This window comes from Ostrea edulis, chromosome 10 (assembly GCF_947568905.1).
Source record: "Ostrea edulis chromosome 10, xbOstEdul1.1, whole genome shotgun sequence".
NCBI lineage: Eukaryota > Metazoa > Mollusca > Bivalvia > Ostreida > Ostreidae > Ostrea > Ostrea edulis.
This window is the reverse complement of record NC_079173.1, coordinates 28,359,205-28,384,219: the sequence shown is the minus strand read 5'-3', so window position 1 is coordinate 28,384,219 and position 25,015 is coordinate 28,359,205. Positions and strand designations below refer to the sequence as shown.

Sequence of the window (25,015 nt, the reverse complement as noted above, 5' to 3'; positions counted from 1 at the left end):
AAAGTTTGAGGAAACTGTCTTTTTTTCATCTATTTCTTTTTCTTTCTCTCTTACTTACTTTATATTTCTATATTCTATTTTTTTCTTTCATGCATTGTACGTTTATTTGCTGATAGTTATTGCTACAGAAAACATGATCATAGCCCCATTTTTTCCTTGTCATCATATGTTTATAGCAAGAAATTTTGATGCTAGACACAGCTTAAATTCTTAATCAGTTTTTCATGAATGTGTATGATTACACTCAAATTTCTCAATTTGTATTCATGGAAACACACTCAAATACGCAACCGAGATGTTGTAGATTATTATGGCGAAAGCCATTAAGGAATTTGCTGTCGAAAATCAGAGCAATAGTGATCCATAAACTGAGATTACTGCAAAGATATGTGCATTTTTGGCAATACAAAGAGAGACACTTGAATTGGATTTAGTTCCATTCGACATTAAACATGAATACAATAAAAGGCAGTTTTGTATGTGAAAGAAGTTTTTAATCAGTTTTTAAAAAGCCATTCATTATGTTTGAAATGGTTTAAGAAATTGTGGTTTGCATTTAAACCATTCTCTACCAAATCAATGAATCATTGCTTTTATATGACTATCAAAACGCAAGTATTCATTTGCTTCTCGATTTTTTCCCTAAACATTTACAAGCTACATAGTCGACAACAAGGAATTGCCTCTTACTGCAGTGAGTTTAGATTTAGTTTGTTCATCACATCGATACTGGAAACGGGTGATTACTATAAATTTCTTCCAATCTATATAAACAAACAGTGGCCTATTTGCCAATTTAATCTAAACAAATCGCAGTCAAGTTTGGTACTTACTTTCATATGGATGGTATTTTAGTGAAATAATGATGTTTGTGTAGAATTAAGCTAGACTTCTTGATAAACTCTTGCAATTGTTTTACATTTTCAGGTTTCAAAACTGGTGGAGATAAAATTTGGCACAATGGAAGGTATAACGTGTGTGTTTGGGTGTATGTCTATGTACGTCGTTTTTTATGTTGGTTAACAATGTTATAATCCAGTGATTTATAAGTTATCACTGTGCTGAACAAAGGCATTGAATTATGTAATTTCAAAATGGTGACTCTGGCAAGTAAAATCAAAGAACTGGAAGTACTTTGGTAGTTGTTCAACTTTTGCAGTGTGATATAGTATCTAATTTAATACAACAAGATGTATAACATTTTCAATACCAGGTAAAGTTTTACGAGTTCTTAAGGTATCCGGTATGTAAAGTCCCCAAATTTCTTTTCAAGAATGAATGGTTATGTAATACAAACTTTCATTGGTATCAAATGAAAGTTTTTTTAGTGAAAGCAATTAAAACTGTTTTCAATAAACGTCACAGTGTTCAATACCACATTTGGGGACCATGATCGGTGTAGCGCGGAAATGTGAATTCCAAGCGAAGAAAGTAGGTCGACAAGTATTCATAGATTGATTGTGTTTAATCAAAATAAATCTAGATAGCCAAAAGTATTGCACGGAAGACAATGGTTATTGGCAAGCTAGTACTAGCAATCGGGGAGTCTAGAACTCTTTAAAAATAGTCAAACAATTCGACAATATACAAGTAGGGCAGGGACCGGGTATATTTTTCGGAGTATTAAGTGAGAAATATTCATTCCCATTGCATAAAGTCCCAAGTCCCCGAAACATTTCCTTTTATTAGACACTCAATTTTCGACTGAAGAAACTCACACAAAATCATGATATGCCGAATATTTGACTGAAAGTGTGAATGTCAAATACACGGTACTGACGTGTGGCGTAGGGGGGGGGGGGGGGGGTCTTCTGGCGTAGGGGGACCGATACTCCAGTTACCTTTAGCAAAGTTTCTTACCAAAATCCACCTCTTCAACAAAGTGAATATATAAATATCAAATTCAAACTTGTTCAAGGTTACTCTGATATTCGTACGATCAAACGATAATGATGTTTCTGACTTTTTATGCCATTAAATTTTCATTTTAAAACATTCTCTAAATTATATTACCACAATACCAGGTGATTAAGGCAGTTTCATATTTTAATGAAATTGACATAAACTTTTGATAATTTCAGATAATCCAATGACCAGAAATAAAAACAATAATTGGTTATAGAAAAATAGACACAGACACCTGAAGTATGGATACTACTTAACCCCACCCCCTTGATATTTTGTGAACGATAATATCTCCGAAATGTGTGAATTCCCTGTCTATCTCACCCCAATATTGATCTATGTACAATTCTTCCACTCTTTTATAAGCTTTAGAGATTCGCCTTCTGCTGACATTATAAAATAACAACCTCTAAAACCTTCAAAAAAGCGTGAACGATTACATAAACAGAATTTGAATGAGACACACAGGGGATTCACAATTTTCGGAAAATTATCGCCGTAAAAATCAAGGGGGAGGTAAGTAATATCCTTACTTCAGGTACCTGTGTAAATTAATCAAAACAAGTAACACTGGCAAAAAAGAGGAGTTTAGAAATACCACTTAAATGCGTTACTCCAAAAATATGCAAGACTCCCTCTTGATTCATTAAGCGAAAATCCCTCTTAAGAAACTATACGACCGAAACGTCAGCGAATTTCCTATATGTTTGCAGTTACTGCCCTTTGACAGGAAATTGAGGGCGTGCTTAATACTGCTTATCGATGCGGTCCTAAGCTTAAGGTAACATACACGTAGTTTTAACAAAGCTTTTGGTACCAATATCTTTTTTATGCTAAGGGTTAACAGATTGTATCATATATCTAAGAATAGCAAAGTTTATTTTCTTCGATGTTATGGAGAACACTGTTTAGAAAGTGCATTTCATCAAATTGAATGAATGGAGGGAGTGGGCAGTCGTAATTAATGTTTAATTTAAAAAAAATAATTTATTCTTTTTCCATATTCACATAATCATCAGTAATAGTAATGAAGATACATATTTATCATTTTATACATTCTCACATCATCTCACTCTTTCACACTACTAGTTCAGCATTATTGGTTGAATGAAAGGTGAAGATAACGAATCTCATAACTCCTACAAGCAATACAAAATAGATAGTTGGGCAAACACGGACCCCTGGACACACCAGAGGTGGGATCAGGTGCCTAGGAGGAGTAAGCACCCCCTGTTGACCGGTCACACCCGCCGTGAGCCCCGTATCCTGATCAGATAAACGGAGTTATCCACAGTCAAATCAGTGTGCCAAGAACGGCTTAACAATCGGTATGAAACACGTCAGACAGCATTTGACCCAATGCGAGGTTGTATTGACGAACTAGATCGTTATAACGACCATAGAATTTGCGAAATGCTGACTTCAATCGAGACTGTTGAAATCCCTGTACCATCAACTTGTTTGTCAGTAGCTTACCTCGATTTAAAAACTGACTATACCCAGAACAAGCTCTTGCATATCGAATCAGTTGAGATATATAAACACCATATGCAGGTGATAATGGAATATTGCAACATAAATGTGGGAAGTTGACGATGGAGAAGCTGAAATCATCCCGTTTGTCATACAGTTGAGTTGTCAGTTTGCCGTTGATGTCTACTTTCAATAAAATATCTAAGTATGAAGTAGAAGTGGACGACTCTGTGGTGTCCTTTATTTCGAGCTCACAGGGATATATCAAATCGACATATGAATGAAAGCTATCATTGTTAATAGACAAAATGTCATCGATATATCTAATAGTCGAATTGAAGGTCACAGCGAGATTTTTTCTTCTCACGTAGAAGTTTTTGAATAAATTCTGTTTCATAGGAATATAAAAACAGGTCAGCTAACAAAGGAGCACAATTCGTGCCCATGGGAATTCCAACAGACTGTTGGAAGACCTGATCACCAAAGACCACGAAGATATTGTCAATGAGGAACTCTAGCATATTTTTTATTTCAACTTCAGAGTACTTGTGCGTGGAATCAGGGTGATGTTTAACAAAGTAAGTTTTTGAATGACTGATAACTAGATATGAACATTTCCGTTTTCCGTTTTTGTTGAAGAAGCAACTGTCTATGATGTGAAAAAGTCTAGGTTACAGATGAAAAATAGTTTTCCAGTTTTCCCAAAGTCTGTCAAATTTCAAAACTTGACATGATTTAATTGCTACAAATTTGTCAACTTTGTATTTGAAAGAAAGATAATGTATCAGCCCAGTAATATGAGGAATGTTGTTTTGTTTTGAACAAATGAAAATATATTGTTTGGTATACAGAATTATGAAATTAACAACTTTATTACACAAACTGAGAGGCGTTTTACCAAATATAACATTAGTAACATTAAAACCAATTCTTTTTTGTTTTTCTGAAAATATGCATGCTAAGATTATTCCAAAGTGATAGAGTATCAGAACAAGATATAAACATATGTTGTATTGTTTCTACATTTTCTTTACAAAATGAACAACAGTCATCTGAAATTATACTGACTTTCGTGAGGTAACATTTCGTAGGAAGAAGCTTGTAAAGAGTTCGGTACTGCAATCACTGAACTTGGGTATCAATACTTGTTTTAAAACAAACTTTAAACAACTCTTTGAAAGAAATATTGCCTTCTAAATGCATATATAATTCAGTGTTCCATTTTTGAATTGATTTGGGTATGAGGTCATTACTATTTATCATCTCATATAACACTTTGGAACATTTGTCATTCAACAGTGTAAATTCAAAGTAAAAAGGAATAAATGGTGTACAATTTCTTTAACATCTGATCTCTTAACAGACAAAGTCTCTAAAAACTTAGATATAGTACTGGTAATATTGTTGTATTGCATTATACATACATTTGCTAGACAAAATGTTTGTGAAAAATCTTGTAGTAACAACTATTTTCACACCATGTTGATACAATGTTTTAACATAAATGTCTTTATTACCAGCACACATATTTGTATTATGAGTTTTTGCATGGAATATTTATCATCCATTGCTCGCATCATTGCTAACCATTATCGAAAAACATCACGCCAAAAATCATTGCTCTGGTTTATAACAGTATAAATATATTCATCTCCAAAATCTATCATTTTTTTTACCACCTCATTGCCATGGACTGCCAAAAAGTATCTACCCATGGGTTGTGACTGTTTGTTAATCTTTTAATCCAAGAACATTTTAAAGACATTATAAAATGTTTCACCTCAATCATTTTCATGACATCTTTTAAGTAATCTTGGGTGACAATTTGTCTCTTGATCTTGTCATTCTTTGAATTCCCTATAAATTCAAAAAAACTAGTTATTCAGAAAAGACAAGATATCTTTATCTGGATTTGGTAGTGTAATAAACAGATGGTTTAGCTTAGGTAAAAGCAGTGTTTTGGTGACTGTGACTCGACCAATGGGAGTGAACATTCTTCTATTTTTAATTAATATTCTGTCTAACTTATGATACAATTACATGCACGTAGAATTTTTTTTTTTTTTTAAAAAAGACGGGAAGGACTGCTGGAGAAGTCGCCCTCACAAGAGACTGATAATTCTCGAGAAGCAAAAACGAAAAAATGTAACAAAACCCAGTTTCAATCCTAAATTACAGGGGGAGGATTGATCGGTTCAATTATTATTTTGATAAATGGAGGTAGTCTATGTATCAAACTTTGTGATCCCGCTCGCGCCGATAAGTGAGAAATTTTCCCATTTACTTTCGGAGGTCGGTGGTCTCTTCCCAGGTACATTGTATCTGGGTTCTCTCTTCCACCAATAAAAACTGGGCGCCACCAGATAACTGAAAAATTATTGAGTGTGTCGGAAACATCAATCAATCAATCAATCAAACTTTGTTCGTAAAAATAACCAACTACTGAAAAAACCCTTAAGCACCCCTTCTATTGCTATGTGTTTGAAAATTATTCATGTGTACATTTGAGTAAGTTGATTTACACTAACATTGATTTTTAAAAGAATGAATTACACGCGAGTAAACATATTTCAACAAAAATATTGCATTAGAGATGCGTGTTCGATGTAATGGCATTTACACCTGATGAACATATTTTGTTCATTGTTTGAAATGATTACAAGATAATAATTACATGCTTTGTTTGCACAAGTAATTTTTGAAATGAAATAGTGAAGAATTAACGATATTCTAAAGACATCGTTACCCTGATATAAAAATGTCGAGGACTGCGAAAAATCACGCAAGGGACACATCAGTATAACCAATGAATTTTGTCAGTAATTACACTATTCCTTAAGTGGCACTTATTTACATGTACAATCAGAAATATTAAATTCTTATAGTGATGCAATGAGTTGAGGACCGCAACAAAACTCAGCCAGAGACTGGAAACATCCCCTCACCAGAGGGCACGTTACGCAAGCTTCCCTTTCATCTTTCCTCTACATGAAAGGTGAAAATAACGCACAGTGATCAATCTCATAACTCCTATAAGTAATACAAAATAAAACGAGACTGTTGAAACCCCTTCATCACCAACTTGTTTGTCAGTAGCTTGCCTCGATTTAAAAACTGACTATGCACAGAACGAGCTCTTGCGTATCAAATCAGTTGAGATATATAAACACCATATGCAGGTGATAATGGAATATTGCTACATAAATATGGGAAGTTGACGATGGAGAAGCTAAAATCATCCTGTTTGTCATACAGTTGATGTCTACTTTCAATAAAATATCTAAGTATGAAGCAAAAGTGGACGACTATGTGGTTTTGTTTTTATTTCGAGCTCAAAGGGATATATCGAATCGACATATGAATGAAATTATTGTTAATAGATAATACGTCGTCGATACAATTATCTAAATGTCGAATAGAAGGCCAAGCAAGATATTTTTTCTTTTCACATAGAAGTTTTTGAATAAATTCTGCTTCATAGGAATATAGAAACAGGTCAGCTAACAAAGGAGCACAATTCGTGCCCATGGGAATTCCAACAGACTGTTGGAAGACCTGATCACCAAAGACCTTGAAGATATTGTCATTGAGGAACTCTAGCATATATTTTATTTAAACTTCAGAGTACTTTGGCGTGAAATCAAAGTGGTGTTTCACAAAGTAAGTTTTTGGATGACTGATAACTAGATGTGAATATTACTTTTTCCATTTTTGTTGAAGAAACAACTGTCTATGATGTCAAAAAGTTCTAGTCTTTAATTTATCACGAGGAATGGTCGTGTATAGTGTTGAAAAGTTCTAGGTTTTAATGTTATTGATTTGGGAAAAGTTTTGCGATTTCAAGTTTACTAAGTTTTTTTTTTTGTTTTTTTTTTTTTTTTTTAGAATTTTTTAGAATCAATCCACATTTAATTAACACCACTTCTGGCATATCTAGTTGCATAGTTTGTTTGAAGTTTCTTTTTCACAGCTGTTAATATTTTCGTGAGGAGAAAAGATAGGGGCTTGGTAGAGCACTTACTGGATCCAACGATGCATCTTTGTTTGTAAGGGTTTTATGTAGTTTAGGAATCCAGTATAGGAACGGTAACTCATATCCATTCATCCCATTCACCGGAATATTAAATGTGTCTAACACTAAAGCATGATTTTGAAGGATTTTGAAAGGGCAGTTGGAGTATAAGTACGAATACTAAAAGTGGAATTTATTATAGTTGTAATAATGAGCCTTACAAAGATGATAACGTTACCAGCTTTGTTATCTGGAACCAAAACATATTCCTCATGTAACAATATCTAATTCTTTTATCACTTCCAGTTTACTAAACACAGAAGGATAGATCTTCTTTTTCATATTTAGCCCATTGTCTGGTATAATCTTCGACAGAATTCATAATAGAGATGAAGTTCTGTCGCCAATTAAAAGACCGAGATTCTCTGTATTTAGGACCTTTTAGAATAAGTTTTTTGAGGTTCTCATTTTCAACTATATTAACATCACCAGTAATGTCATGTCCAGCTGGACTATAGTTGAAAGAAGATGAAGAATAAGAACACGTTAGTGGATTACGTATATATCTAGTCTATATCTAGGCAATGCAAAGTTTGTTGATAATTAAAAAGTTTTCATGCAAAAATAGAAGTATAGCTGTAGGAAATATAGGGTGTTGATTTCAACTTGACATAAGTTGGAATACCCGAATGAATCCTTTTATGAAGACGAATGTTGCTTATGTTGACGGTATATATTCCTTTGTTTGTAACTTTGAACTTAAGGAACGGGCGGCATGATTTGGAAGAGATATCATTCATGACCCGTGCTGGTTTAAAGAGCTGTGATAGGCAACATCCATAATCATAGAATTTAATCTATTTTCAGGTGTTGAAGAATTCAAGTATAGACTACCTGTAGCTTCATCAAATAACTTTTGTAAAACTCGCAATGGAACAGAGTAACGTTTTGTACGAATATGATGTGGTCGTAAGGCAAAAGTGAATCAAACATAACATCATTTACACTTGCTGTTTTATATGAACGATGTCCATGACTGCGTTACCATCTTTGCTATTAATTCTACTCTGTAACACACAGATAGCTTTATTTAAACACATAAACTGTCAATCATGCACTGTAATTTTACTTGGATCCCTTTGGACAAAATGATCTGAGAATATCCCATATACTTTTGAATAAAAACAATATTCACTATGCTGAGGATATGTATTTAAGTATTTCACCCCCGTACGCCACACAGTACAGTAAAATATTCGGCATATCATGATTTTGTGCTGGATTCTTCAGTAGAATATTAAGTTTCCATTTAAAAGAAATGTTTCTGGTTAAAAAAAACGTGGGACTTTATGCAATAGGACTGAAGATTTCTCATCAATTACACTGACAAATATACCCGTCGCCTACCCTACTTGTATATTGTCGACGTGTTTGCGTATTTTCAAAGAGTTCTATTCTCCCCAATTGCTAGTGCTAGCTTGTCAATAACCATTGTCTTCCGTGCACTACTTTTGGCTATTTAGATTTATCTTAATGAAACACAATCTTTGAATACTTGTCGACCTACTTTCTTCGCTTGGAATTCACATCCCCGTGCTACACTGATCACGGTACCTGCATTGTGGCATTGTACACGATGAAAATATCTCATTACGAAGCAGGTGTGCAAGACTCTGTGATGACTTTTATTAAGTCTCCCAAACGAAGTTTGGAGACTTATTGTTTTTGCTCGGTTCTTCTTCTTCCGCTTCTCTCTTGCACCTAAATCTTTCCGACACCGTTATTTGTAACCATTAGATGAAAGTAATATATATTCAACGATATGATAGGTCAAGAAATCCACATGTGCATATATTATTTTTGTTTTCACATTGAAGGAGATTAGAGTAAATTTTGGGGGGATCAAAGGCGGCGGGGTTTAACAGAGAACTCTATGGACAAAATTAATTCCAAAATTTAAGAAATTCAACTTGACAAATATTAATGATAGACTCCTGGGGTCTTCAGAAATGAAAAGAGAATACCAGGGCCTACAAATTGACATCAGGTTTAAGTGAATCCAGTGACCATGACGTCTGAATATGAACATAGAAACTGGTAAAACTTTAAAACTGGGACTAATAGCATCATGCGATTTTCAAAAATGGCAAGAGGATGACATCATATATTTCAAATACTCTACATTTTGTCGATATTTGCATGGCACACATAAACAGATTCCTTGCATGTGTCAACGTCACTCGATGTATAGTCATGACGTCATCAGTTTACTTTCATATCGATCAGACAGAAATTACACAACAGCAGTATAGCATTTCGAATTTCGTTGATCTTAGTAGCTGCATGGTTTATTTTATGCATAAATAAAACTTAAATAAAAAAATAAAATCGGAATTTAATGAATACTTAGTGATATACTTATTTCAATTATGACGTCACATTGTTTCGCGGATTTTATCCCAGTAAAAAATTTCATAACCTGCCTTAACGTACCCGCGCTGTATCCAATTCAGTACTTCAAACCACGACGTCAAAGGATCCTATCCTTTCCACTTGGAACCTTCGAGCAATTGAGTGGTTTAAAGTCCCAGTGACAACGTTTTGTTTTCTTGGAAACGGGTTCACATCTTTCATTATTGTCTTGAAGAAGTAATTACACAGCAAAACTTTAACGGTAATATCTGTTATCGCTCTTTCGGATTACCACTCGGCCACGAAGGCCATCTCCGCGGTTTAGAAAAACGGTTATAATAAATACAAAGATAGTGGAAATCCAAAATCAAGGACAGTTGTCTTAAAAATTATACAAAAATGTCCTTGATTTTGGATTTCCAATATATTTGTATTTATCATAATCGTGTATCTAAACTACGAAGACATCTAGTGACTCCAGTGACCATGACGTCTGAATATGAACATAGAAACTGGTATAACTTTAAAACCGGGACTAATAGCATCATGGGATCTTCAGAAATGGCACGAGAATGACAGGGCATACAAACTAGTAACAAGTGCCCCTAGTGACCTTGACCTCTGACTTCAGAACATAAAATTGGTATTACTTAAGATCAAGGTCCAATAGAGATATGGGATCTTTAGAAATGATGAAAGAATGATGATCTACAGCTTAATATCAAGGTCAAATGACTCCAGTGACCTTGACCTCTAACCTTGAGAATACATACAATTCTAAAACTGGAATCGATAAAGATATTGGATTTATCAGAAACTATAAGAGGTTGATAAGATCTACAAATTAAAATCAAGGTCACGTGACTTTGATCTCTGACCTTAGATCATAAAACTGGTATTACTTAAGAACTAGGTCTGAAAAGAAGATGAGATGTTCAGAAATGATAAGAGGATGATAAGATCTACAAATTGGTATCAATGTCACATGACTCCAGCGACCTTGACCATCATCTAATATAGATTTAGAACTGGGACATGGAATCTTCAGACATTATAAGAGAATGACAAGATCTACAAATCAATATCAAGGTCAAGTGACCCCGGTGACTTTGACCTTTGACCTTGATCATAAACTTATTATTATTTAATATCTAGGTCTGCTAAACGGATGGGATCTTCAGAAATAATAAAATGATGATCTACAAATTCGTATCAGTCATGTTACTTCAGTGACCTTGACCATAATCTGGTATCACTTTAGAACTGGTACTGATAGAGACATGAAATCTTCAGAAATAAAAGGATGTAGTAACCAAAAATATATTATCTCCAGTAACCTTGACCTTTGACCTTGATTATAAAAACTGAAACAAAAATTATGAGATGATGTTAGGACCTACAGACTAGGATCAAGGTAAAATGACACCAGTTTTACTGACGGAAAAAGGGATTTCCTGAAAGATTTCAAAATCAAAGTCTTTGTGATCTAGATTTTCTTAAATAAAGTTAAAATTGACAAGGATTTTGTCAAAGGAGGAAAATAATATCACTTAGAAAAAGCCACTATTATAGAGTCAGTACTTCGTTCGGGAGACTTTATAATCGGTAGATTAAAATCATATCTTGTTTCAAGTGCAATTTAATATATGAAAAGTGAGGAAAACGAACATTGATCAATCTCATAACTCCTATAAGCAATACCAAATGGAGAGTTGAGAAATACAGACCCCTGGACACACTAGAGGTGGGATAAGATGTCTAGGAGGAGTAATCATCCCTTGTCGACCGGTCAAATTTAGAACATTTGATCATAATTACATGTACTTTATGTATGATTTATTTTGTTACAGGGATACGTAGGATTTACGTGATTGAAAGCATTGTATTGAATGGGTGGTGTATTTACAAATGTTTTGGAGCTGAGGAGGATATGCAGAAAATGACTATATACCTGGGATTAATCTTGATATGTTCACTTAGCGTTCATGTGCTTTCATTCTTAATGGAAAAGGACATCGCATTCATATCTACTTTGTTCATATTTCTTGTTGCTCTATTGGACATGTTCACTCAATTGTGTCTAGATATCAAAATTTTGCGTTCAAAAACGGTAGATCTAACATGGTTTCATGTCATAAAAGTGGGAGCACAAATTTTCAAGTCGTACGAATTCTTCACAGCAATTAAGAACGTTCATGACCAAATACTTGTTCCAGATTTTTGTACGAAATTATTTTCTATCTTGACGAAAGCTTTATGTTCAATGACATTTGGCATATGTTTTATAGGCGCAGCTATAAAATTGGTTGAAGTGTGCTTTGCGATTATCGTTGTTTAGTTTCGTTTTGATGGATGGTTACCATATATATAGATAGATAGATAGATAAATAGTAATTACTTTTCGCAATGATCGGTAAAAGTATAGGTAAAAAATAAAAAAGATAAACGAAGTCGTTTAGTAAAGCTTTAGCGCTTTCATTTCAAATTTTCAGAAGCTTTTCATTTAGTAACATAAAGACGTTACGTCACAAACAGCGGAACGTTAAAATTAAACAAATCTAGACGTCATTACATACTGACTGTTGAAACGTATTGTTCATTGTGACGTCATAGTAAAGCAAAACAAATTTCGACGTCATAAGACACTGAACGTTAAAACATTGTGTTTACAGTCATGTGATTATAAAGTAATGCGTGAAAACATTTTCATTTACAAATATGATAACGTTAAACTGAATTATTGAAGATAACGAACAGTGATCAATCTCATAAGCAATCCTATAAGCAATACAAGATAGATTGTCAATCTCATAACTCCAATAAGCAATATATAATTTATACAATATCCATAATAATATATCAAATATTTACAGATATGTGAGAGGTAGTTTTTGCATTAAGTCATGCTGCCTCTAGGTTAATAATCCTTTGGAAGTAAAACATATAGCTAATAGAGCTAGTTTTGAATCTGCTGTGAAGTTGTATCTTGCAGAAGAAGCTCGTAGGAGGGAAGAAAGCATTTATATATAATGTTTTTTATGGTAAAGTGTATAATGATACATTTTAAAAAAATATTTTGTATCAATATAAAATCAAACAATGTACATAATTTTACTTAATTTGGACTAGGAAAATCGTCTAATGTTCAATCTGTTTTGTTGTTGTCTATTTTGTCTTAGTCAAACATAATCTATAATCAATTTATAACATCTTAGATAAGAATGAATTTGTAGTTAAAATGTAGTTCTTAATTTTAAATTGTAACCACTGCAAGGGAAAGTAGACACCAAATTATGTTGTTTATGCAAACATAGTGACGAAACAATTATTCATCCGCTTTGGGATTGTCCAAAGGTACAGGAGCTTCTAGGATCAATCATAACTGTATGTAATACAAAAGGTATCAATATTACATTAGATAAAAAAAACTTTTTGGAATCACCAGTTCTAAAGAAATAAGCATTATTCTGTTAATTATCAAATCATATATATACAGGAAAAGATGTCAGCAACAAAGCCTATCAAGCCAGGAACTGCTGATTGATCTTAAAACACATATAACTACACTTAAGTATACTGCAACTCAACATTGCAAATATGATGAATTTATAAATCAGTGGAATACGTGTTTTTTTCTCTTTGACAGACTCTGATTGGCAAATACACCTACCATTATCTATATTTAACTTTATATTTTGATCTTGCTCTTCTATATCAACACAACCTAGTTATGATTGATTTACCATACTTGTGTCAATTGATATCGGATTATATTTTCTCTATCTGTCTCTCACCACCCCTCTCTGTCCATTTCCAACAGTCTTTCTCTCTTCCCACTCCTCTTTTTCTATCTCTCTATTGCTTTAATGTATGTATATGTATGTGTATGCATTTGTACACTTATTTGTGACATAGATCTAAATAAATTTGTAATACCTCCCCCCCCCCAAAAAAAAAAAAACAACAACAAAAAACTTATAACATCTTAGGACCCATTGGAAATAAGCAAGTTTTATAAATTGCTTTCATGGGTTATCCTAGGCAAAGATTGATTTAAAGTATATAATCCTTATTGTCTGTGATAAGACCTGGTAGTATGATAAGCATGTATCTTGATAATGTTGTTAGCAGCTATAGCTGTGATAATATCTGGAGTGCTATTGTTAACATATGATAGTAATGTGCCAAAAATTCATTTGTGATCCCTAATTGACATTATTAATGCATTTTACAATGTAGTTGATTATGATTTGTAATTCATCTGATGCTTTGCTAGAATAAACATAATAATAATAATAACAGCCTTAAACACACAAATGTTCATACCGGTATTTCCCCCTCCAGGCAGCGCTACAGAAGGACAGACCCCTTCAGATAGTCTGAATATTTTCAATAATTATCATTACAAAGTCATAGAAATACCATAAAACCAGTTATATTAGAGTTGAATTTCAGTTATTTAAAAGTATCTTATTGGTACATTAAGTTTGTCTTTATAAAATAGGAAATATTAATGTTTTCCTTATTTGCATATCTTAGCTTCATCTTTATTTTATATATGTAAAAAGCTGTATATGATAATAAATAATTTAGTGAAATGGTAGTTTTAATTTAAATTTCGAATACAGTTCTTAATTATTCCATATCAGTTGTACGTTTCTACACTCAAAAAGATAAAATGTTTTGTGCCTTCGAGTGTTTGGAAAGACGGACATTGATTAGATACATTCTTATTCCATTTGTGAACAGATGTATTATTTTTAAGTACATTTTGTAAGAGCTTGTAATTAAATTCTGCTAGTTGCTGGTCTTTGAGTTTAGTGATTATTGACTGGTGAATATTTGTTTTGTTTTCTTCAAAATTGAAATTAAAGGTGTTTGCCCAAAATCTCCTTAGTAGGGTTTTATGAAGAAATTTCGTTTCGTTTCGTAAATTACATTTAAGGATAATCTTCTATTATTTTCTAACAAAATATTACTTCGTTTTTTATGTTTGATAGACTCCATTCGAAGTATTCTGATATTTTTTAGACAGGTTAAATAACTTTTTAGTGTTTTATATTCGCAAATCCAGTTAGAGTTGTTTACAAAAATATTACAGAATAATTGATGTCATAAAAATTTTCGTTTTCATCAAACAGGTCTTTAAAGTACAAACTTTCACTTTTTATCCCCTCTACTTGGTAAAGAAACTTTACCATTAAATATTATTATTCAACTATAGAGGTATTCGTGGTTTAGAAAAAGCGAGTATGATAAATACAAAGATATTGGTAATCCAAAATCAAGGACATTTTTGTATTGATTTTAAGAGAACTGTCCTTGATTTTGGATTTCCAATATCTTTGTATGTATTATAACCGTTTTTCTAAACCACGAAGAGGGCCTTCGTGGCCGAGTGGTTAGAGCATCGCGCTCAAAATCACACGGCCTCTCACCTCTGGTCGGCTTGGGTTCGAATCTCGCTCGCGTCGTTAAGTGTCGGAGGAGTGTCGGTGCTCCCTTCCCAGGTACATGGTATCTGGGTTCTCTCTTCCACCAATAAAAACGGCGCGCCACCAGATAAGGGAAATATTATTGAATATGATGGAAAACAGCAAACCAATCGATCAATAAACCACGAAGACCCCTATAGTTGAATGATAACATTGACAAATTTGTGTAAATTAGATTTGTAAACATAACGATTAAAAATTTGCGTCAGCAGAGTATAAAATGATAGAGTACAAAATGCAATGTGATATTTCACAAAATGACATGCTGTGGCCTTCGCTTTAACATTTAGAGATATCAACGACGTTTTATATATTAATAAATATCATTTTCAGTCAGGGAAGGCGAAGATAACGAACAGTAATCAACTCTCGCCCACCTCTCTGTTTTGTATTGCTTATAGGAGTTCTACGGTCACTGGTCGTTATTTTCGCCTTTCATGTACATACATGGATATAACTATTCATATTAACACGTTATATATAAATAACATTAAACATGAATAAGAAAACGGGTAACCATGAAAGAGCTACGAGGGAATTCCCCGTCCTTTCAAACGTTGAAGGGATTTTGAAGGAGAATTCTCTCTGCCAAAACATTCAAAATCTTTTCCTGTTCACATGACCGCTGCCTTTAGATATTGATTGCCAGTATGTAGTTTATCTCTCTACATTGGAAATATTATCAACAATATCCTTTAAACATTTCAAATATATATTATCATTATATGCACTGAAGATCTAGAGTACCCACGTGCACCAACTAGCTTTAAGTGTGGTTAGTAATATACATCAATTATATGAAATTTATTTGTAACATGTCGACTTTACGTCGGATTATAAGGGAACACACACACACACACACACACACACACACACACACACACACACACACACACACACACACACACAGATATATATATATATATATATATATATATAACCATTTTTATTTCGGATTTCAAACATTTCGGTTGAGCATCACTGAAGAGACATTATTTGTCGAAATGCGCATCTGGTGCATCAAAATTAGTACCGTATAAGTTTTACATTATGACCCCTGGGTCGAGGCCTCTGCTGGTGGACTGTTAGTCCCCAAGGGTCTCTACAGTCCAGTACCTAAGTACTTCGTTACTAGCTTGAAAATATGGATGTATATCTAATTGCTGTTATAAAATTTAGAAATTCATTTCAAAATTAAGGATTATCTCCCTCACGCATAGTTCTTATCCATGGACGAATTTGACTCGACTTTTTATTGGCACACTGTTTTTCCCTGTAATAGCTCTAAAACTTCATTGTTATTTCGAAATTTCAAACATTTCGGATGAACATCACTGAAGAGACATTATTTGACGAAATGCACATCTGGTGCATCAAAATTGGTACCAAAAAAGTTTTAAGTTTTACACACACACACACACACACACACACACACACACACACACACACACACACACACACACATATATATATATATATAGATAGATAGATAGATAGATAGATAGATAGATAGATAGATATAGATATAGATAAATATTTTTTGTTTTGAAAAGTTTCTTTGAATATATATATATATATATATATATATATATATATATATATATATATATATAAAGCACAGAAAATTTCACTTTATGTGGATACCCACTTCTGCCCCTACCCGGGGTTGAACTCACACACACACACACACACACACACAAACACACACACAAACGACCTGCGGAACCAAATCTCCTAGCAGCATGTAACCAGCGCGCTAGACCGCTAGACCGTTGACTTGCCTAGATGGTCAAGCGGTCTAGCGCGCTGGTTACATGCTGCTAGGAGATTTGGTTCCGCAGGTCGTGAGTTCAACCCCGGGTAGGGGTGGAAGTGGGTATCCACATAAAGTGAAATTTTCTGTGCTTTATATTAATTATTTCTTCACTTAGGGCAGTTATGTTTATTTAAGAGTTCATTGCTATTTCTGTGCTTTATATATATATATATATATATATATATATATATGTGTGTGTGTGTGTGTGTGTGTGTGTGTGTGTGTGTGTGTGTGTAAAACTAATACGGTACCAATTTTGATGCACCAGATGCGCATTTCGACAAATAATGTCTCTTCAGTGATGCTCAACCGAAATGTTTGAAATCCGAAATAACTATGAAGTTTTAGAAGTTTTAGATCTAAATATAGCCAAAAACAGCGTGCCAAACAAGTGGAGCCAAATTCGTCCAAGGATAAGAGCTATGCATGAGGGAGATAATCCTTAATTTTGAAATGAATTTCTAAATTTTATAACAGCAATTAAATATACATCCGTATTTTCAAGCTAGTAATATATCTTATACTAAGGAGAAGACTTATATAGGCAGTGCCTGCTGCTTAATCCTTATTATGTTATAATAAAATACTGTTTAAATAAACAAAATATAAGATATAAAAGAAGTGATAACTTATAAGAATATTTTAGCGCTAAAAGAGTACTTATTCGATCTATCAGATTAGATTATATATGTTTTGTTTCACTCTTTTGAATACATGAATAGTGAAGATACATTTCACACTTCACACGCTGCTAATTGACACAGCACAAATGTTAATGAAAAAGAAGAAAAAAATCTTACATAATAATCTTGATATCAAATCATATAATGAACAGTTTCCATGAATGGCAATACATGCTGTATAAAAGATGAAGACTCTGTTGTATGCTTATTTCATATGTGGTGACTACAAGCATGTACTTGATTGTCTATATTATTTCAAAGTCCACTGTGTTGGACACAAATTTGAATGTCTATATCACTTATTTTTGCCGAAATTGACAGAAACGCGATTGCACATATAAATTATTGTCGATATCATTCAATTATCCACTGTGATGGACAGAAACTTGATCATGAACAGTCACCAATCTCATAACTCCTTTAAGTAATATGAAATAGAGTTGGGTAAACTTGGACCCCTGGATATATCAGAAATGGGACCAGACGCCTAGGATGAGTAAGCATACACTGTCGACCCGTTGAGAACCCTTTATCTTCATCAGATAAACAGAGTAATCCACAGTCAAATCAGTGTACCTATATCATTTAATTATCCATTGTGATGGACAGAAATTTAATTGTCTATATCATTTACAAATCCGCTGTGATGAATAAAAACTTAATTGTTAATATCATGCCATTCCTTTCTATAATCGACAGAAACATAATTGTCATTTAATTACCCGCTGTGGTGGACATAACATCGATTGTCTAGATCATCACAATGTCCACTGTAATGGACAGAAACTTGATTGTAAATTACAATAACGTCCGCTATACGTCTAAAATCTTTAATTTTTTAAACATTTGTCCCACATGCACAAATTATTTCCATAAAGAAACAATTGTTTCGCCCATATGTCCTCACTATTTCTGCCCACGTATGTTTACATTATATAGGAAGTGTGTATAGAGCTGCGAATAAGAGATAACGGAGACAGGATTCGCTTATATAGGGGATACTGTTTAGCTAGTAACATCAACATTGTTAGAACAAAATGGCTTTGTCAAGCTATCAGAAAAGTAAGTCTCCCGATTGAAAACAGCGGGTCGAATCACGTCAGATCAACCACAATAGCTTACCATCAACCCACACATTGATCTATTGTCATATTGAAACAAATATGTATGTCTTCTCTTTCCGTCTGTCTATAACCGGTCACGGTATCTCAGTAGCTCGCTTCGTAAACGGGAAGTCCTGAGTCTGAGCCCCGTTCGTGTCATGGCCGCGACAAATCTAATACATAAAAATACTAAATAGGTAGTGAATGCTCATTCGAAAAATGCTGGATATTTAGAAGTGATAATCACAGGTCTTTTGCAGGTGCCCTTGGATACGGAGGTCTTTGATTCTTGTCCGTAAATGCTTATTGGTCTAAATTTGACATTTCACCCTAACACTTGTAACGCATAATATGAGTGAACAAGTCCTGACGGGACGTAAAACAACCAGGAAACCGTTTATCTAGCTCATTTATTCTACACCTTCTTATGCGATTAAGGATTTTTATCTATAACATTGTAAATTATTCAGGTTCACGCAGTAATTGCACCCTAGTGATATGTTTACAACTAGTGTTGTCATGTACGAAATGGCACGTTTGCATACGTCCAATATTATTATTGTAATTTGCCCGGTCACACCCACTGTGATTCCTATGTCTTGTACCTCACTCCATGCCATGAGGACGGAGAATATTCATTACCATGGCAACGCTTATAATAAACACGACCTCCGTTTTATTGAAAGTTTTAAGATGTAAAATTTATACGGTACCAATTTTGATGCATAATGTCTCCTAAGTGATGCTCAACCGAAATGTTTGAAATCCGAAATAACGATAAACTTGCTAGAGCTATTTTTGGGAAAAACAGAGTGCCAAAAAGTGGTGTCAAATTCGTCTATGGATAAGAGCTATGCATGAGGGAGATAATCCTTCATTTTGAAATGAATTTCTAAATTTTATCACAGCAATTAAATATACATCTGCATTCTCAAGCTAGTAACGAAGTACTTAGCTACTGGGCTGTAGAGACCCTCGGGGACTAACAGTCCACCTATAAGACGGTGATACAAAGAATAATGTAACAAATATGACTTCAAACCTCACGGCAACTGCATAGAATACAGACCCAAAAAAGCATTTAAAAAATAACAGTAACGGCGAAATGCCTTATTGGTGTTTTACTTCTAAATGAATTATATGTTATAATATGGAACTTTATTGTATCCCTTCATTATAATATTTGTGTTCATAGACATCCCCCTTTTCAATTATGGACTCAAATTACCATACAGGTAGATATATGTAGTTATTCCTCCATCGTTAAACATTCATAATTCAGACATCAATTTATATATGAAAATATGAAGATAACAGAACAGTGATCAATCTCATAAGTTCTATAGGGAATATGAAATAGAGAGTTGAGCAAACACGGACTCCCTAGTATACCAGAGGTGGGATCGGGTGAAGAGGAGGAATAAGCATCCCCTGTCAACCGGTCTTTCTTTCCAATATGACATTATAATGAAGAACTTTCACTGCTACCACCCATACTGTTTTATATCGGTATACATTTCTTGCACTGCAATTGCGGAAGTTCCAATATCAATGAGGAATTATTAAATGAGCATAAAAACGACGTGAACTTTTCGTTTTTATTTCGCCGTAGGAAGTTTGAACTTCCTAAATGAATGAATAGCTGCAGTTAACTGCAATCATATTTTTATGACAGTAACAAGATGTTTATTGAAGTTTGTTATTTCTTTTAAAATCTGATCAAAAATCCAAAGAAAAGATCACCACATTGTAAGGTTCGTACATGAAGTAGCCAGAAAGCCATAAACTTATCAATGTTGGTTAATTGAGGTTTACCACTAGAAAAGCAGTATTCCTAAATATACAACACGTAAAATTCAATTGACTGTATAAACGTATTTCTCTAGAAAGCATCATATCTATATCCATTCACCATAATAAAAAAAATAATAACCGGAAGTAAATGTAGAAATCTGAAGAGTATATTCTCACTTAATTATAACTAAACCTGTAGTGTTATGACTTCCGTAAAAAGTGTTTACAAGCATATACATCATTGTAAATTGTTCAGTACTTCTTAAGGAATGGCTAATTGAAGTGAAACAAAATGAAGTTACTCGATGCATTAAAATGTCTCACTTTATGATCTCATTAAATGGTTGTATTGATCATTTATGTGTATATTTACATTATGTTGAATTGATTTGATATAATATTTATGCTAATATCTAAAAACTGGAAACGCGTTTTATATGTATGTGTCATAAACCTAACAAGGGAGGGGTATAAAATTTCAAACACTTACGGCAATTGAGGGCAACATAGCATGTCACACCTACTGTGACACGGGACATCCGTCTTGAACGTCATCTCCGAGGACACCTGACGCCGAGCGTTTGGCGATGGAACTTTCACAAAATGTGTTTTTGACGTAGGTATGACGCGGCCAGAATTCGAACCCCCGCCCCCTGACCACCGCGGCGGTTTAAAATAATATAAACATGCATAATATGTGTATCTCAAAGAAGAATAACTCTTCTGCCGAAAATAAGACTGCATACTTCTTGAATAACTACGTCATCTGAGTACATGTTTGGCATAACAACGACTTATACAAAATAGTTTTAACGAATACATGTATACTGTCCGTAGGTATTTGAACGTTTCCGTGTATGCGTTCAAGAGGGGGGGGTGTAATGAATAAAATGTTAATTGATGAACTGTGATTAATCTTATTGATCCCATGAATAATACAAAATTGAGAGTAGAGCAATCACGGATTACTGGAAACATCAGCGGTGAAAAGAGAAACCTCTAGGAGAAGTAAACATTATCGGCTAGACGGTCGTAAAGAACGTTAAACGTGTTTTACTCATCTGAAGTAATTCTACAGATATATGATAATAATTTATTTTGTAAAGCGTAAAATCCACATTGCTCTAAATGCTTTCTAAATAACAATAAAATATAAGATAACAGGCCTAATTTGTTGCAACTCGAGTACTGTTTTCTTTACTGGATAAACACCGGTAACCCATTATGAGTTGTTTGAATATGTAATATGTGCAGAACAAGCAAACAGAGAAACCAATTTACGATATACACTTATTATGTTGAATGGAAGCAATGTGCAAATTTGCCGAATAACAACATGTCGATATGAACAAACAAAAAACTTCAACTGAGTTTAAAGGGACATGGACAAGATTTTAACATAAATGTTTACAATGTTTTACTAAGGTATATCTAATGGTCAGCAGAAAATTGAATGTCAGTTGTCAAGTTACAAGATACAGGGCTGCTTTGATGGACAGAAACTTGATTGGCCATATTCCTCTGTACACTGGACCGGATGTAGACTCTGACTACTGCAATAGTAATTTCACAGATACAAGTGCTAGATTGTTTTTTAATTTACAACCGATATTCGACAATGATATGGAAGTACAAAAACGGACGCGATTTTTTTTTTTCTTAAAGATTTTGTCTGACTTGCGCCAAGTACATATATATAGAATCAATTGTTCGCCATATGTACTCATCATTCCAGTACATGTTTGTTTAGATTATAGGACATATGTATAAAGCTGTGAAAAAAAGAGAAAACTGTGACAAATTGGGATACACAAGGAACACTATGCGCTAATAACGGCATACTAATTAAAACTTGTTTTTCTCAAGCTGTCAGAAAATTATGTCTCCAGATTTAAAACGGCGGGTCAAATCACGTAACATCAACCACAATAGTTTTATATTAACCCACGCATTTATTGATTTTTATTCAAAGAAATATGCATACCTTATTGGTACATTGATTTTGACTAATGATTATTCCGTTTACCTGATTAAGATATAGGCCTCGAGGCGGATGGGATGGTTAGCAGAGGATGTTTACTCTTCCTAGTCGCATGACCCCACCTCTGGTATATTCAGGGATCCGTGTTTGCCAAACTCTCTATTTTGTATTTCTTACCAGAGTCACTAGTGTAAGATTGATCAGTGTTGCCTATTATCATGACCAGCACAGTACTGTAATGTTTGAGTTAAACCACTAGAACACCACTACTCCTAAACATACAACACTTACACTGACTGTATAAACGTATTGCTCTAGAAAGCACCCTACCTATGTCTATTCATCAAAATGATAAAGAACAACCTGAACTAGATGCAGAAATATGAAGAGTATGTTCTCACTCAATTATAACTACAAGTGTAGTGTGATGACTTACATATTAAGTGTTTTTGAGTATCTACTTCATTCTTAATTGCTTCGCACTGCTTCGGAAGACATGGTCATTTAAAGAAAATCAAAATCAAGTTACTCGATATGATCAAGAAAATCCTTATTGATTGGTTATATGGATGAATAATTTGCGGATTCACATTGCTATATGACATTTATGGTAATACATATATTTAAGAACTGGAATGGAGATTTGTTAGTTATTTCAACGTACATATGTGCTTTTTATATGCATATATGGTATACGGGAAGATTATCTATCAAAGGGGGGCTTTTTGATATAGAAGAAGGTTATGATTTAACAATACATTATCGTTTTTCTGGGTTTGATATCCTAAAACAATATTTACATTAACGTATTTGATATGCCATCCTTCATGAAAAGCATAACCAGTTTACTCGAGGCAAATCAGTGTAAACATATATACATGTAATATCTAAACTCCAAGAACAATAACTCTTCAAGTATCACTGAAGACAAGACTATACGTATTGTAAAGTTACGTGACCTTGTCTGGTATAGATGTATACAAAATAATTTCCCGATATAAACGGTTCATAAATATTTTATTTTTTCTGTATGGATGCTGGATAGGTGATGTAATGGATAGAATTTTAAGATAACGAACGGTGACCAATCTTATACAATCCACAAAGGACTGAAAAGGAGGGTCCCTGTAACACGGAGTCTGGGAGGTTATACATTTCTGTGTGTGAATCTGACACAATTAGCAATAGAGTACCTTAATGACACCCGTCAGGTACAAATCTACTGTGTGTGAATCTGACATAATTAGCAATATATAGCACTTTAATGGCATCCGTCAGGTAAAAAATCTTATATGCACTTCAGGGACTTTGTTATGGATTACCAGGGAACGTGCAGTGAACGTACAACAGCTTTATTTATAATAAAAAGAAAAAATGAATGCATGTGAAATGAGGAACAAAAATGATTATTGCAGTTTTATTTCTTGAAATGAAATGAGGATATTGCCAATTGTATATAAGATTAATAACAAGACCTTAAAACACAATCGAAGTTGAAATCATTCTTTTTTAAACATATATTTCAAAATGGTAACATAATTATTCTATACGGTATGGATTGTTGCTAATAATCGAACAAATGTTAATTACAAGAATGTAAATTACAACAGAAATAAAAAAAAAATATCAAACCATACTAGAAAACTGTCAGCAAGGGCCCCGTTGAGGGTTATCAGAGGAAAGTGACATTTGTATTTGATATAGCAATGTTTGAGGTTGGTATATATGTTGGAATTAATAATATTCAAAGATACATTGCAATGCAAATTTCAACAAAAAGGAATCATGAAGCATGTCTATGAGAGACTGGTGCGAATTTAAATTACTTCCGTTTGACACACACACTCATACACTCAAACACAATAACTGGTACAAAATGTGGTACATACTATTACCTCACCTCTGACAAGTTAGCTTAGAGATCCTGAATAGTGATTGGCTCATCACGGTCACTTGAAGACGTGGGATATTCTATCCCACGTCACCGTCAAAATTAATACCAGGCTTCCTTGGGAGTTATCTTTCTTGTTGCATTTGTCAACAACAATGGCGGCCAAACGGTTTGCAAGTTTGGCAGCAGACGAGATTGAAAAAATGAAATTACTGATTAACTCCAAAGAAACTATTCGAAGCAATCAGAAGGTAGCTCGTTTGTTAAAGGCCTACTTAGGAGAACTCAATCAAAATCAAAATTTCGAAGAATTTGATGCCGTTCGCTTGAACGAAGTACTTTACCATTTCTACATGAATGCACAAAAACAGGATGGAGAATTTCACAAGGCCACCACGTTTGAAAAAATGCACAACAGGTACTTGCGGGACACCCCCCCCCCTCATATAA

General features: G+C 33.8%; 1 long non-coding RNA gene across 1 annotated transcript; it reads left to right on the top strand.

Annotated features, from left to right (window-relative positions):
- Nucleotides 1–625: 625 nt before the first annotated feature.
- LOC130051078 (uncharacterized) lies at nucleotides 626–14,605 on the top strand. The gene is made up of 3 exons (XR_008799507.1): nucleotides 626–739; nucleotides 928–967; nucleotides 11,653–14,605. It is a non-coding gene; the product is annotated as an uncharacterized LOC130051078 (long non-coding RNA).
- The last annotated feature ends 10,410 nt before the right edge of the window (nucleotides 14,606–25,015 follow it).